Source organism: Physella acuta, unplaced genomic scaffold, assembly GCF_028476545.2.
Source record: "Physella acuta isolate Inbredline_101_S28 unplaced genomic scaffold, ASM2847654v3 ptg001355l, whole genome shotgun sequence".
Lineage (NCBI taxonomy): Eukaryota > Metazoa > Mollusca > Gastropoda > Physidae > Physella > Physella acuta.
In genome coordinates, this window is record NW_026732870.1 from 137,732 (window position 1) to 153,652 (window position 15,921).

General features: G+C 37.1%; 1 protein-coding gene across 3 annotated transcripts in view; it reads right to left on the reverse strand.

Annotated features, from left to right (window-relative positions):
• The window catches only part of LOC131926966 (cilia- and flagella-associated protein 61), a 142,180-nt gene that overhangs the window by 77,130 nt on the left and 49,129 nt on the right, over positions 1–15,921 (reverse strand). The gene's annotated exons all lie outside the window — the stretch shown is intronic.

Here is a 15,921-nt window from a genome sequence, read left to right on the forward strand (position 1 = left end):
ATGTGTAGACAAAATACATGTGCTGACATACTTGAGGCAGCTACCCCTCAACCCCCCCCCCCCCGTCACAAAAAAACAACAACAAAAACTGGCTACGTCCCTGATTAGAAAAAACCATAACAGTGACTTGTAACATAATTCTGTGTGTGTAACTACCGCGTCATGTTATGTGACAATTTTTCTGACATTTTTTTTATGCCAAATTTTGTCACAAATTTTGGGTGACAATTTTCGTGACAAGTATTTTTTTAGACAAGTTTATGATATGTTTTGGGACAAGCTTTGTGTGTCAAATTTTTTTGACAACTTTCGTGACAAGTTTTTATTTTAGACAAGTTTCGTTACGAGTTTTGTGACAAGCTTTGCGTGACAAGTCTTTGTGACCGATTTTGTGACAAGTCTCCCCACTCAACACAAAATACGACAGTGTTAAAATGTGTCTTCCCTGCAGGGACTCGAACCCACGACAGCAAACAACACCCCAACACCCGCTACTCAGTTATCTGAATGTCCTACTCACGCACGGTCAAATGTTACAGCCCATTTTTGATCCACGATAAGACCAAGTGTTATACCTCATTGTCCACATTTGAAAAAAAAAAAGAGTTGTACAACTGAACTGAGGGCTAAAACCAGATTGCGAGAATCACAATCCGATACATATCTCCATATTTAAAAAAAAAACGAATCAATTCGATCAATTTAATGTTAAAAAAATATTTTAAAAGCTTTTTTGAATGTTAAAACATGTGAATTATTCTTTTTTGATAACCATTTTTGAGTCTTGTAACCATAGCAACCAAGATACGGATGCTTGTTTTTTTTTTAGTATTGTTTTACAATTGTTTGCATACCTGTCTATTAATGAATCATCGATTACATTGTTCCCTGTGGTACAGCTGGGTATTGCAGGAAATATCTAGTTGTGATCCTGCATAGCCCCGCTGGTACAGTTCGATTGTCTGTGATATTGATCCTTAAATATTGATTTGATCAGTAAATATTGATTTGATCAGTAAATATTGATCTGATTGCTCCCTGTTGTCTGTTCATCATTGTACGTGTATTTAATATATAATCATTGTGTACGGGTAATCTATATATTAGTAATTAATAATTAAACGGTAGGTGTGTAATTATCTTCTCGGTCGTGCTGGATTAATATCAAGAAACTTGAAAAGACATAGCCGTATATACGCTAAAACTTGATCATTTGTTGCTCTACGTATATCAAATAATGAACGATATGTAGTCGTACATACATTCTAATTTGACGAGACTTATCTGTATGTATTTTAAAAACAATGCACCAATTAGCTGTACGCATATAGTTATACACATTTAAATCTTGACAACATATAGCTGTACACATTCAAAACTTGACATAGTTGCAAATATATAAAACTTGACATTTAGTTGTACATATATAAAAATTGAAATATAGTTGTACATACTCAAAACGTTACAAAATATATCTGAACATATTTAAAACTTGACCATTTTTAACTAAACACATTCAAAACTTGACAACAAATAAATGAACACATTCAAAACTTGACAACATATAAATGAACACATCTAAAACTTGACAACATATAAATGAACACATTCAAAACTTGACCACATATAAATGAACACATTCAAAACTTGACAACACATAACTGAACACATTCAAAACTTGACCACATATAAATGAACACATTCAAAACTTGACAACATATAAATGAACACATTCAAAACTTGACAACATATAACTGAACACATTCAAAACTTGACCACATATAAATGAACACATTCAAAACTTGACAACATATAAATGAACACATTCAAAACTTGACAACATATAAATGAACACATTCAAAACTTAACAACATATAAATGAACACATTCAAAACTTGACAACATATAAATGAACACGTTCAAAACTGGACAACATATAAATGAACACATTCAAAACTTGAAAACATATAAATGAACACATTCAAAACTTGACAACATAAAACTGAACACGTTCCTAACTTAAAAACATATAGCTAAACACGCTCACAACTTGAAAACATATAAATGAACACATTCAAAACTAGACATTTAACTAAAAACGCTCAAAACTTGACAACATATAACTGTAAAAACTTGACAACATAGCTGCCGCCCTATTAGACCTAGAACAAGCAACACAGATCTGAAGAGATTGAATAAAACAGATCACGTCACAGATAAAATCGTCCCAACCCCTTGATACACACGTCCAATCGTTCACTCATCAGCCTTCTACATCGGCGTATCTACCTACATGTCGGTCCCCGTGGGGTGGGGCAGGGAGGTAGGGAGGCACTCTATTGCTAAAATGTACAAAAGATTTTCAAAAGCGGACTCTACTTCACCTGCTAAATGGACCGTCAGGTTCGAAAGGGAGCTTTTCTAATTCAAGGGCGGGCTCTAATTTGAGTAATGCTATTACTGAACTAAGTTGCGTCTTCTCTGTTAGTTTACAATCTCCCCCCCCCCCCCCCCCACCGTTTACACTCCACCCCCGACCCTAGAAAAAAACAGATAGGCCTATAGGTTTCTAGCACATTGTTAATAAGTCGCATGATTATGAAGTCATTTCTTGAACCTAGAGCATTGATTTCTTCCACGGTGTAGTAAAAACGGACGAGAAAATGTGTTCCGTGTTGAAAAACAGATGGCACACACAGATAGGGGGTAATCAAACACTATGGGAAAATAATGGAGTCATTAAAATATATGCCTGTAGATCTGGGTCTTGTCAAGTCTATTTGTAGGAGAGATCTTGTCAAGTCTATTTGTCAAGTCTATTTGTAGGTCAGATCTTGTCAAGTCTATTTGTCAAGTCTATTTGTAGGAGAGATCTTGTCATGTATATTTGTCAAGTCTATTTGTATGTCAGATATTGTCATGTATATTTGTAAAGTCTATTTGTATGTCAGATATTGTCATGTATATTTGTCAAGTCTATTTGTATGTCAGATATTGTCATGTATATTTGTCAAGTCTATTTGTATGTCAGATATTGTCATGTATATTTGTAAAGTCTATTTGTATGTCAGATATTGTCATGTATATTTGTAAAGTCTATTTGTATGTCAGATATTGTCATGTATATTTGTAAAGTCTATTTGTATGTCAGCTCTTGTCACGTCTATTTGTATGTCAGATCTTGTCACGTCTATTTGTATGAGATATTTTGTCAAGTCTATTTGCAGGTCAGATCTTGTCAAGTCTATTTCTATGCGATTTCATGTCAAGTATTTTTGTAGACCCGACTTGTCAAATGTATTTATAGACCTTTCGTGCAATATATATTTATAGACTTGTCGAATCTTTTTGTATGCCGTTTCTTGACATCGGTCTTAGTAAACCGGACTTGTCATTTGTATTTATAAACCAGGGCGCCTTCAAAACTATTCGGCTTGACCCGTTTGTTTAACGACGGTTTGGAGGGGGAGGGCAGGTCGTTGATTAATTAGGACGTTACGTAATGAAGCCTATCGCGTTGGAATTCAGTGAGGAAGAAAGGTATCGGTATCACTACAATGGGAGTGGGAATCGTTGCTAGGGCTAATGGCATCCGCCGTGTTTGCTGAAGGGGTCGCCATCTTTATTGTTGACGCGAACTAAAACGATTTTTTTGGTTCTTTTTTTCTATTTAGCGCCGTATTATAATAAACTAAAAGAAATAAATGAATATTAATATCTTAAAGATCAAAGTTATACATCTTTCGGGGGAATTTTTTTTACCAGTGTCCGATAATGGAATCTTCTTTTAAAAAGGGGTGTTAGGTTGCTGGTAGTTAACTAAATACACACATGGCTGGATAATGTCAATGCTAACCCTGTCCCTAACCCTAACCCTGGTCCTACCATACGCCTAACCCTAATTTCTAACCATAAAATTTGTTGAGATTACAATACTACTAATTACCCAACACACTTATTTTATGGAAGAGTCTATTATCGGACATAAGTATCTAAAATCATGTCATCTTTCAAATGCAAAGGAACTTGAAAATAATTATTTGTCTATAATGCAAATTTTCTATTTACTTATAACAACTCGAAATTTTAGCTTCTGAAGTTTAGCAAACTTATATTGGCTGTTCCATTTTTCTCACTCACTTCCCGTAAATATTTTAAATACTTTAAATAAAATGTATACTTTTGAACGACAGCATGACCTAGTTACGCCATTTCTGTTTACATCTAGCTAGCACTTACGAGAGAATACAAAATATTTTGGTTTTTGTAAAAAAAATGTTAAGTAACCGAAAATATTAAAACACAATACGTCGCATATGATGCAAAGGCATATACAAAGCACACAATTGAGTTTTAGTTATTACATGGTTTATTATACTGGAAACTATGAAAAAAATTAATACCCCTTTGTGTCTAACCCGGCTGTCTCCAATGCGTTAATGTTTTTAGGCCATATACATATTGTATGCCAACATTATTATTTGTTTGATGGCCAACTTAAGTGCCACCATATGCAATCTTGTTAATTGGGCCATTTTTTTGGCCAACATATTTAATAAAGTTAGTTTGGCCATTTCAGACTGACATTTCCAAGATTGTTTGTGGGCTATTTTTGGGTCAACAAATTGGTTCATTTTTTTTGGGGTGGGAGGGGGGGGGGGGCATTTTTTATGCCAATCCTGAATACTGCTTATAAAGCCATTGTCAGACTAGGATTAGTCAAATGAATAAAGTCTGGTTTAATATTAGAACTCCGAGCTTTCTATAGACCCCTGAACCATGATCCAATTTTTTCCTTTTATTTAAAAATCAACAGAACCCGGCAAATAATACTTTGAATTAATCAAAATTCCCCCCCCCCCCACCCCCTACACACCCCTTCACCTCATGACTTTACCAAACTCAACCATCAACATAGTCACGTGACCGTCCACATCAATAGTCCATTTCGGTTAGCGTTCAAACACGGGCGATTATGTGCGTCGGTATTCGATTACAAACACGCGTGTAAATACAACCGGTATCGACCCCCCCCCCCCACCCGTGAACAAATATTTGTCGAGCCTTTTGTTCAGGGTCGCGTGACAACAACCCCCCTCCCCCCACTCAACTCTGTTGCGTGTTCAGTGAACCGTGACTCGCTTTGCGGCCAGCTGTGACTTGTTACGTCACACGTCCAGCTTGGCAGTCTGGTTATGTTGAAAAGAAAAACCACATACACATACAACCCGATATGAGTAATTCGACATCACAATCAGACACGCTTCGAACAGTCGGTTCAGCCCTTGTAGATTCGCCTACACTAACCACGTACACGTATTCGTATCGATTGTAGTTCGTAACGATATTTCTCTTGTTAGTGCCCGTTAATGAACTCATCCAAAAAAGGGGTGTTAGATAGTCGGAGATTTTTATAAAATCCACTAAGAGTGTTAGGGATACATTTAGTGCGAAGGTTATATATATATATATATATATATATATATATATATATATATATATATATATATATATATATATATATATATATATATATATATATATAACGATTATGATTTGACTAAGTCCTCATTATTGAAGTTAGGGCCTCAACCGCACCCTTCCATTGTGCCCGGTCCCAGGCTATTAATTTTGCAATCTCCTAGGAGATCCCCATTGTCTTCAATAAAACAATTTTAAGTGCGTACAATTATGGTTCTATGACGTTTTGAAATAATAAACATAAAACGACATAAGTGCAGAAAGGTCAAGAACTGTGACTTAACGTAGCACAGTTTTTTTTTCTTTTGGGTTCTATGTGAGAGATCCTATCCCTCTAACACTCTACTGTCAGCTAATTGGCTACGCATAATTGGATACAGCTAATTGACTACAGCTAATTGATAAGAACGCAGTCTTTAAAAAAAACAAAAAACTGTGTGACTGCTCAACCGGATCCGAAACCACGACCCCATTCCGCGATATCCACCTTAAAAAATTCAGGAATCGCTCGACGACGTAGAGACTACACCACACCGCTACCACGATAAACCCAGGATTATAGAACAATGCCATTTCAAGCCTGACCGATTAAAAGCTAGACCTTCGTCTCAAAACTCAAACCACTATACTAGAACTCTTAACCCCACCAAAGTGTATAGGGGAGGGGTGAGAGGGAATGTTATACAGTTTTCGGATACAATGGATACAAGTTCCCGGACGTAGCAAGGGTAAACATCAATGTTCCCTCTAAGCTGCGCGGTTTGCGCGGCCGCGCAGTAGTTTTGGGCCTGCCGCGCAGTAATTTTCTAAAATACTTATAGCCTTGCTTGTTTTAGAAAACACCGCGTACACAAAATACAAGTTGCACACTAGCTTTTTCGTCTTAGAGGGAATGTTGGTAAACAAAAACTTGTTAGGTACTAGGTCGTGGTTTGCTGTGACAGACAGAGGCGGTCACGTCAGGCGGTGGGATGGAAAACGGGAAGCTTAGGAAGCGACACCGATATTAGTTATGTGTGTATGTCTCATATTGGTGTCGCTTCCTAAGCTGCCCGTTTTCCAACGGAGAAACAATACCAACTGAGGTTTTAATAAGTTGCATCGGAGTGAAAACAATAAACCGGGAGTGACCTCCCCTAAACTTTCTCGAATATTCTTGTATAAAACAACAGGGGATATACCGTTTATACGAGAAAGTAGAAACTGACACCATTGTCTTGCTCGGCTAGTACAATAAATATATTTAAAAAAAAAACAACAACAAAAAACTACTGTATAACAGAAGGTCAAATATACATTTCTCAAAATTGGTGGGTGGGGAGGGGTGGAGAGATTATAAAACTTCCAATTGAAGATGCAGATAGTTATTTCTGCGGACCGAGCGACGTGTGCCAAGCTTACCGCTGTGAGTGCTGTGAGTGGCACCACGCAAACATTTCTTCAAGTTTTACAAGTGGCATAAAAAAAAAACCCACCTTTTTATGTACAGGTGGGAAAATGCTGTGAAAAGCTTAAATCACGGGTTTGAAATATCAGCGGCGTGCTGGAGTTATTTCCCAGTCATACAAGCTGGGAAAGATTGGAGTTATCCCCCTTCCCCCTGTGTTCATCCGCTGTAGTTTTTTTGTACAGGACTTCTGTGTGTTGAAAAAATCGCTCAGCAGGTAAATTTTAAAACAAAACAAAACATTTACAGTTTGAGTTGAGATAAGGACTAGTGTATTAGGCTTGAGTTTATAGGGGAGGGGGTAAGATGGCAGATAGATGGCTAAAATTGCAAATAAATGTTTGCTTATCTCAAATAGATGGTTAAAATCTCACATTGATGGTGACAACGGCACATAGATGGTTAAAATAGCACATTGTTAAACGGTACATAGATCGTTAAAATGGAACTTTGTTAAATTAAATCGGCACATAGATGGTTAAAATGGCACTTTGTTAAAACGGCACATAGATGGAAAAAATGGCAGGTAGATGGTTAAATGGGCACATAGATGGTCAAAATAGCACTTTGTTAAAACGGAACATGGATGGTTAAAATGGCACATAGATGGTTAAATGGCAAAAATTTAAAACGGTACACAGATGGTTGAAACCTCACATAGATGGATCTAAAAGAAAAGTCTAGGATGTAGGGGGAATCGTTATTTTTAAACAGTTTACAGCAGTTTCGGTATTGTTGATTACAAAAATCAGTTCCTAAGTTTGTATTGATGAAACCCATTGGTAGATGTAGTGTTGATAAAAAGTAATCATCAGATAATGTTGATAAAAGTAATCATCAGATAATATTAACAAAAGTAATATTAGATAACCTTGATAAAAGTAATCATAAGATAGTATTGATAAATGAAACACAGTCCACATTAACGAAGTGACGTATGCTTTAATGAACGTCACGTGACAAGAAAAGTACCATAACTCTGTCACCACGGGCCACCCCTACCCTAAATCTGACAGGCACATGGGCACCCACATGAAGAGAGAAGACATGATCAGAAGATACGACGTCCGTCCAACATAGTACTGGACACACAAGTGTATTCTGTGTGGGGATGGAGGCCGATGGTACGGGTATTAGTTAAGGCCGATGGTACGGGTATTAGTTAAGGCCGATATGGTATTCTACATGAAGGTGTAGAGAGGTTATTGTGTTCTAAATCCAACAATGCTTCAAGGGAACAAACTATATCTCACTATTATTTATTACAATTCCATATTACCAATGGATAAAGGAAAGCTAAACTTCAAAGCATAGTGGTGATCGTATTTGAAGAGTCAGAATCCAGGGAGGCTATATATATCTATATATCTACTTATATGTATATTTACATGTATATGTTAATGTACATGTTCATGTTCATGTACATGTACGTGTACGTTTATGTGTATGTGTATGTGTATGTGTATGTGTATGTGTATGTGTATGTGTATGTGTATGTGTATGTGTATGTGTATGTGTATGTGTATGTGCGTGTGCGTATGCGTATGCGTATGTGTATGTGTGTACGTGTACGTGTATGTGTATATACACAAAATCCAAATAAAACTTATATATAACACAGAGAAGCACAGAAACACAGAAACAGACACACACACATACACACACACATACATATATATATATATATATATATATATATATATATATATATATATATATATATATATATATATATATATATATATATGTATATATATATATATATATATATATTTAGTTATATATATATATATATATATATATATATATATATATATATATATATATATATATATATATATATATATATTGAGAGAGAGATCGATAGGAAAAATGTAAATTAAGTGCACACACTAACAAGCAATCTGATCGTACATTAATTGCACACATACAAGAAGAAATCCACTGAACTGGAAATCCGCTATCCAATAAAACCTTTTTGTCTCTAAGTCCAGCTGCGGTAAGGTTACATAAAAATTGGGATCGGTTTTCGCCCGCGTGAAACGGAACAAAAGGAAATGAAACGACGCCATGTTCGATTGTGTCAGTCGTGTGTGGGTGATTGGGGGATGATTGGGGGGGGGGTGATTGGGGGATGATTGAAGATGTAAGAAAAAGGAAACTTTGAGGGAGGGATTGTTTTGGTATAAGACTTAAAAGAATGACTTAAGGTAAGTATAAAAAGGAAAATTATTTAATATGATCTGGACATGGATGTACCTGTTTGTAGCAGATTGGGTTGAATATCCGACAGTTGGATTATAATTTAGATTAGGAGGTGATTAAGGATAAGGGATTATGATGTGATTTAGGATGAGGGATTAGCAGTGATTAAGCATGAGGGATTTGGGGGTGATTAAGTATGAGTTCGGAATAGTCTTTTTGTCGAATAAGTGGTTTGTGAGGTGGTTCTTTGTATTGTTTGGCGTTATTTATGCGGTTGTTAGTATGGGAATTCATGAGGCTATACGCACGCTGGAGGGGATTTAAAGTACTGAAGACTTCGTTATGCTGGACTTAACAAGATCAAAGACTAAAGTGATATTAGGTTATCATCAATGACCTTTCACAATTAATTTGTGTCACCACTAATTTTTAAATCCACCACTGACCACGTATGTCACCACTGACTTTTCAGATTTTTGTGTCACCGCTAACTTTTTCAAGTTACCATTGACTTCTTAAGTCCACACTGATTTTTAAAGTTAATAATGACTATCTGTGTTACTATTGACCAATTTTGTCACCACGGACTATTTAAGTCACCAGTAACCTTTCAAAACATCATGACTATTTGTGTCACCTTTGAGTTTTCATGTCACCACTGATCTTTTGTGTCACCACGGACTTATTCTTTAAGTCACCGCAGAGTTTACAAGACAACAAATACCAGTGTGTCACCACTGTTTAAGTCACCACTGGCCATTTGTTACACCACTGACGTTTAAATCACGACTGATCATTAACGTCACCACTAGCTTTTAAAAGTCACCACTGACTACCTCCTAACCAAAGCACTTTTAACACACAGGGTTCAAACTATCCTGTTACAAATCCTGTGAAATCCGAGCCACCGCCAATATACGAATTGCAGCAGCAGTTACTTCCCTTATTTTGCATCTCGAATTACCTCCCTTGAATGTAGCCTATAGCCACGATTGATTAGGTCGTGCCACCGTGTATCAAATGGAGACGCGGCACATTTCTTGAACCTTTTAAAAATTGGACTTGGAACAAAAAAAAAACAACTTCTCAGTTGACTGCCCACACCTCTCTAGGTAATGTTTAGGGTTACTGTTAATTTGGTAAACGATTAACTGTGGGGAATATGAGACGATTGTTGATAGGACTAGTGTTTATCTCATTTGTAGGGGGGGGGGGGGGCTAGGGGGAAGGTTTAATTACGCAAATAATATTAGGGAATAAGGGTGTAACTGGTGTAAATTTATATGTACTTATCGATTAGAAAAGTGCACATAATGGCGGTTAAAAATAAGTTGTTGATCTAACTCCGATTTAGAAAATCTATTAGCAGAGAAATTTAAGATTATTAAAAAGACTAGGATTATCGCATAGGTAAAAATAATTTCATTAATACCATTGCTATCTAATCCAAATGAACCTAAATTAAAAGCAATGTAACTATCGTATTCCTCAGAAGTATGTTGTTAAAACAATAGAGTTTTTTTTTAAGACAAACCAATATAATCGAATATTTGGATTAGAGTTTAGGTTAAGTTTAAGAAAGACTCACTGTATACAAACATATAAAAGTAACTACAAGAGATATATATCGACTACATTAAATTAGAATGACACGCAATCCGGGTTCTATTTTACCCCATGGCAAGTTTCAACACATAAACCATTACGTTTGCTATCGTAGTGGTAAGGTTACGGTGATTTGATTAGCAGAAACGCGTAGAAAGGAAGTTTTCCAGGAAGTTAAACGACCATTGACCAGCAGAATTCCAAGTCACGCGATCATCAAGTCATCTTAATCAAGTCAACACACGTTGCTAATGCGCAACCAAAACACGTACAGGTTGCTAAAGTGTCGGCAAAAATTGCCGGCTTGCAGATACTTGGGACAAATGTTTAAAGGTCTTAAGCCGGGCCGGCTTAGGGAGGGTTAAATATAGAACTATGAGATAAGATATTAAGGCGTCTGTGATTAGAAATGTCGGTGTAGAGTAGACAAGTTACAGGTTCTCATTACGGGGTATAGGGTTCATGTATATATATATATATATATATATATATATATATATATATATATATATATATATATATATATATATATATATGTATATGTATATATATATATATGTATATATATATATATATATATATATATATATATATATATATATATGTATATGTATATATATATATATATATATATATATATATATATATATATATATATATATATATATATATATATATATGTATATATATATATATATATTATATATATATATATATATATATATATATATATATATATATATATATATTATATATATATATATATATATATATGTATATATATGTATATATATGTATATATATATATATATATATGTATATATATATATATATATATATATATATATATATATATATATATATATATATATATATATATATATGTATATAGGCATATCATCATCTTTTTCCGTTCGTGCCCAAAACACATGTGGCAGATGAAGTAGTTTTCATCTGTTTCTATGACTTTATACACAGGGTAATAGTGTGGTCATCACTATGCCCTGCTGTTACAGATACCCAATATTCACCATAAGGCTGAACGTAGTGTAACAAATGTATGTATATTTAACCACAGAAAATAGCTATACATAAAAACTATGACTGTAATTGGATGATAGATGACGCTATTTTGGTCTCTGTGTACTTGCGGTGTCATGTTCAACAACTCAGACTTCTATTTATAGCAACCAATAAAAAAAAATCCAGACTAGTTTAGCTGTCAAACAGAGATTCGGATACATATTCAAGTCGAGTAACCTTTCCAAGTCAGATATTTGGTCAGTCGTAGATAAGGCGTAGGGTTAGAGCTAAAGTATAAACAAACGTAACGGGACAAAACATACGAGGAGTACGGTGCCATTTATTTTTGTTAAGTCAAAAAAAGGGGGACTTAACCATTGACTTTTAACCCTATGTCTTTGAAAGTTTCCGAATATAGGCATAGTGTTCGTAAGTAAGTTAAAGCAAACACGGACGGGGAGAGTATGGGTGCCCGACTTTTGTAATGAATTGTTACGAGGGATATAGAGGGAGGGGGGGGGGGGGGTTGAGGGGGTTAACCAAATGTGACGTAGACTACCTTTGTTATTTAGGCCTAATAATTAAAATTAATGATACGTGGTTTTAATTGATTATGGTAATATTGGAGAGAGGCGGTAGATGTTGGATCTGTTGTGATTTTGTTTTTGCTTGGGGTGGGGGGGGGGGTCGAGTTATTTTTTGACGATATAGCGTTGGGTGTCAAAATTGTCAAGTAATTTACTTAAGACCTACATTGTCCATTTACCTTGTGTTTTTTAAAATACTGTTTTTCTATTTCGCTGTTGTTTTTTTTTAATTATATTTTTTAAATTATATATATAAGTGTTTTTCTTTTAAAAATATTTTTATCATTGTTTTTTTATTACATTTTTTGAAGTCGTTATTTACATTGACAGAAACTTAGAGTCATTTATTGTTTTTATTTATTTAGTTTAGAATTTTTTTTTCCCCAATGAAACCATCAAGCTTAGAATTCCCAGCCCGTTAACGTCGGTCATGAAACTGGCCATGTAAGAGTGGTCCGGGCGTCACGTGATCAGGGTGTCTGTGACCTCTGGGGCAGGTCATCTGACAACACCTGGGTCGACCCATGCTGTCAGGGTAAACCCCCCTACCCCATCCCCCCCAATAGCGGCCTGCCACTCCTCTCTACAGGTGCCGTTATGGCGAGTTCGATGCCAGAGCTTATCACCCGTGACCCGGTGTGTGGTGCGGAGTTAACTCCCCTGAATGGGGTTGGGGATGAGGAGTTATCTCCTCTGAATGGGATTGGGGATGAGGAGTTATCTCCCCTGAATGGAATTGGGGATGAGGCGTTATCTCCCCTGAATGGGAATGGGGATGAGGAGTTATCTCCCCCGAATGGGATTGGGGATGAGGAGTTATCTACCATGAATGGGAGTGGGGAGGGGGTGAGTTCTCACCCCTAAATTAGAGTGGGCTGAGGAGTTATTTACCATGAATGGGAGAAGGATGGCGAGTTACCATCGCAGAATGGGAAGTGTTGTGGTTACTATCACCCCTGACCTGAAGTGATGGGGGAGTTATCACCCCTGAAAGGGAAAGGTTTTTGGAGTGATCGTTCCTGTCCGTGATTGACTCCAGAAGAAAAGTTCCGCTGGTTCAAACGTTAAGACCGACACATTAAAAAGTGCATGGTATCGACTCTTTTCTACGACGGTATCGCGGTGTAGGTGTAGGTAATACGCCGATACCATCTCGGTTAGAGTTAGGATCAGCCATAAGATTATCAAAGCTATTACTAAAACATGACTAGTATAAGGATTAGGAATGGGGGTGGGGGTGGGATTATGGCCAAAATTACGAAAGGGAAATAACTTTAAAAAAAGCTAAGCTAATTTCAAAAATCGAATATGACATTTTAATAAGAATCGTCCACCGATTACTTGCTGCATGCATGAGTAGCACCAGACGATTCTAAACTCGAGCAGACGATTAGCTGAAATCTGCAGCTATTGAACCACAACAGGTGGAGACTTCCTGAAGCTAGATTTACCTCAAACATGGCTGCCAGTCGTTTTATTTCAGATTAATGGCTCTCTATCAACTATGTACTTTATACAACACGACTCTTGTTAAATTACCTATGTACACATGTACACATATACACCTAGTACCTCCAGATTTAGAAGACGTGTATTGCCAGTCTCACACCTGTATTGCTAGCTTTAGGCACCTGTACAACCTGACCGTGTAGGCCTACTTTTATTCCATAAAGATACACCGTATTACCTACACATGTAGCTTAACTGCACATTAACCAAATAATCAGACAAGTTAGCAAGTACACCAATTAAATACCCAGACAATTAGCCAGCACATCAACTAAATAACCAGACAAGTAGGTCTGTAAATCAACCAAATAACCAAACAATTAACCAGCACATTAACCAAATAGCCAGACAATTAGCAAATACATTAAGGAAATAGCCTGACAATTAGCCAGTACAATAACCAAATAGCCAGACAAGTTAGCCGGATGTAACTTCAAGAAACATAACTAGCGGACATGATTTATGGTTTTTCACATGAGCTGAATAAATCTATCTCAACAGATCGAACCTTAAAGTACCAATCACCAAAATCAGACAAGATCCCCACCCTGACCCAATCACAGATCAGGATTTTGGTGACATGACAATAGAGATCATTAAAGTCGCTCTAAAGAATGACTTAGTTTTGTTTGACAAGGCTCGGTTTATGTGAGATGTTTTTTTTTTATTTCAGAGAAAGAAATTTTATAGAGATAGATTTGGGGAGGGGGGGGGGGGAGGAATCGTGGCATTAATATGATATGTTTACAATAAACAAAACTTCAAAAATACATTGCGGTCGAATTGTTTAAAAAACGACATTGTGTCGTATACAAATCGATTTCTTTTTAAAATCTAAAAATACGGATTAAAGGTAGGGATATTTTAGAAGGTCAAATATTTTTGGAGTGTTTTGACACAGTCTCAAATATTTTGGAGTGTTTTTACATGGTCTCAAATACTTTGGGGTGTTTTGACACGGTCTGGTTGCTAGCTCTTTAATCTTTCGGACCCCCCCACACACTTTTCCCCGCCCCACCCACCCACCACACGAATTCCCCCACCCCACCCCTCCCCCCCCCCCGTCCTGTTAAATTGCTCTACCCTTGAAACATGTCGGTTCGGTTGAACAAAGCCCACAACATGTCACGGTGACCTGAGATCAATTACAAACTGGCTTACAGAGACCCCCCCCCCCTCACTTAAGTATGTCTGGTGCCCCCCCCCCCCCCACCTACCTCAGGCCCCACCCCTAATAGGCTAATCAGACGGGGAGTGAGAAATGTCAGCAGTATCTGGGCTAGTGGGTGGACAGCAATTTGGACAGGAAAGGACAGCTTCTGGGGGGGGGGGGGGGTAGCGTTATTGTATAGACTGGGGGGGGGGGGTAGCGTTATTGTATAAACTTGGGTGGGGGGTGTGTGGTGGTACCGTTAATTTTTGGAAAAGGGTCCATAAGAAGATTAGCGTCAATGTTTAGATTAGGTCTAGGGGGGGGGGGGGTACCGTTAATGTTTGGGTGAGGTTCTTATAAAAGTTAAGCATTGTTGTTTGGATTAAGTGTATGGGGGGGGGGGCGGTTAAGGGGGGAGGCGGGTTCCTATTAATGCATGAATTGGGTCTACGGAGGGGGTGAGGGGGGTTACTGTTAATGTTTGGGTGAGGGTCTTATAGAAGGTAAGCGTCGTTGTTTGGATTAGGTCTAGGGGGGGGGGGTTGTTACTGTTGATGTTTGGGTGAGGGTCTAATAAAGTGTAAGCGTGGTTGTTTGGATTAGGTCTAAGGGGGGGGGGTACTGTTAATGTTTGGGTGAGGGTCTTATAGAAAGTAAGCGTCGTTGTTTGGATTAGGTCTAAAAGGGGGCGTTAGGACTAGGGTTAGTGATTTAAATTTCATTGGCTTAAACAGGGAGGTAAGCGTGTGTGTGTGTGGTTAATGTTTGCGTGTGTGAAGCAGCGGTGTGGGGGGGGGGGTGTTAATGTTGGGCAATATTCGGATCAGTGACGTCATAAGGACAGGAAGAAGTTGGGCTCTGCGTGATGAGATTAAGGACAGATGGTGTAAAAAAATCAACTTATGTGTGAC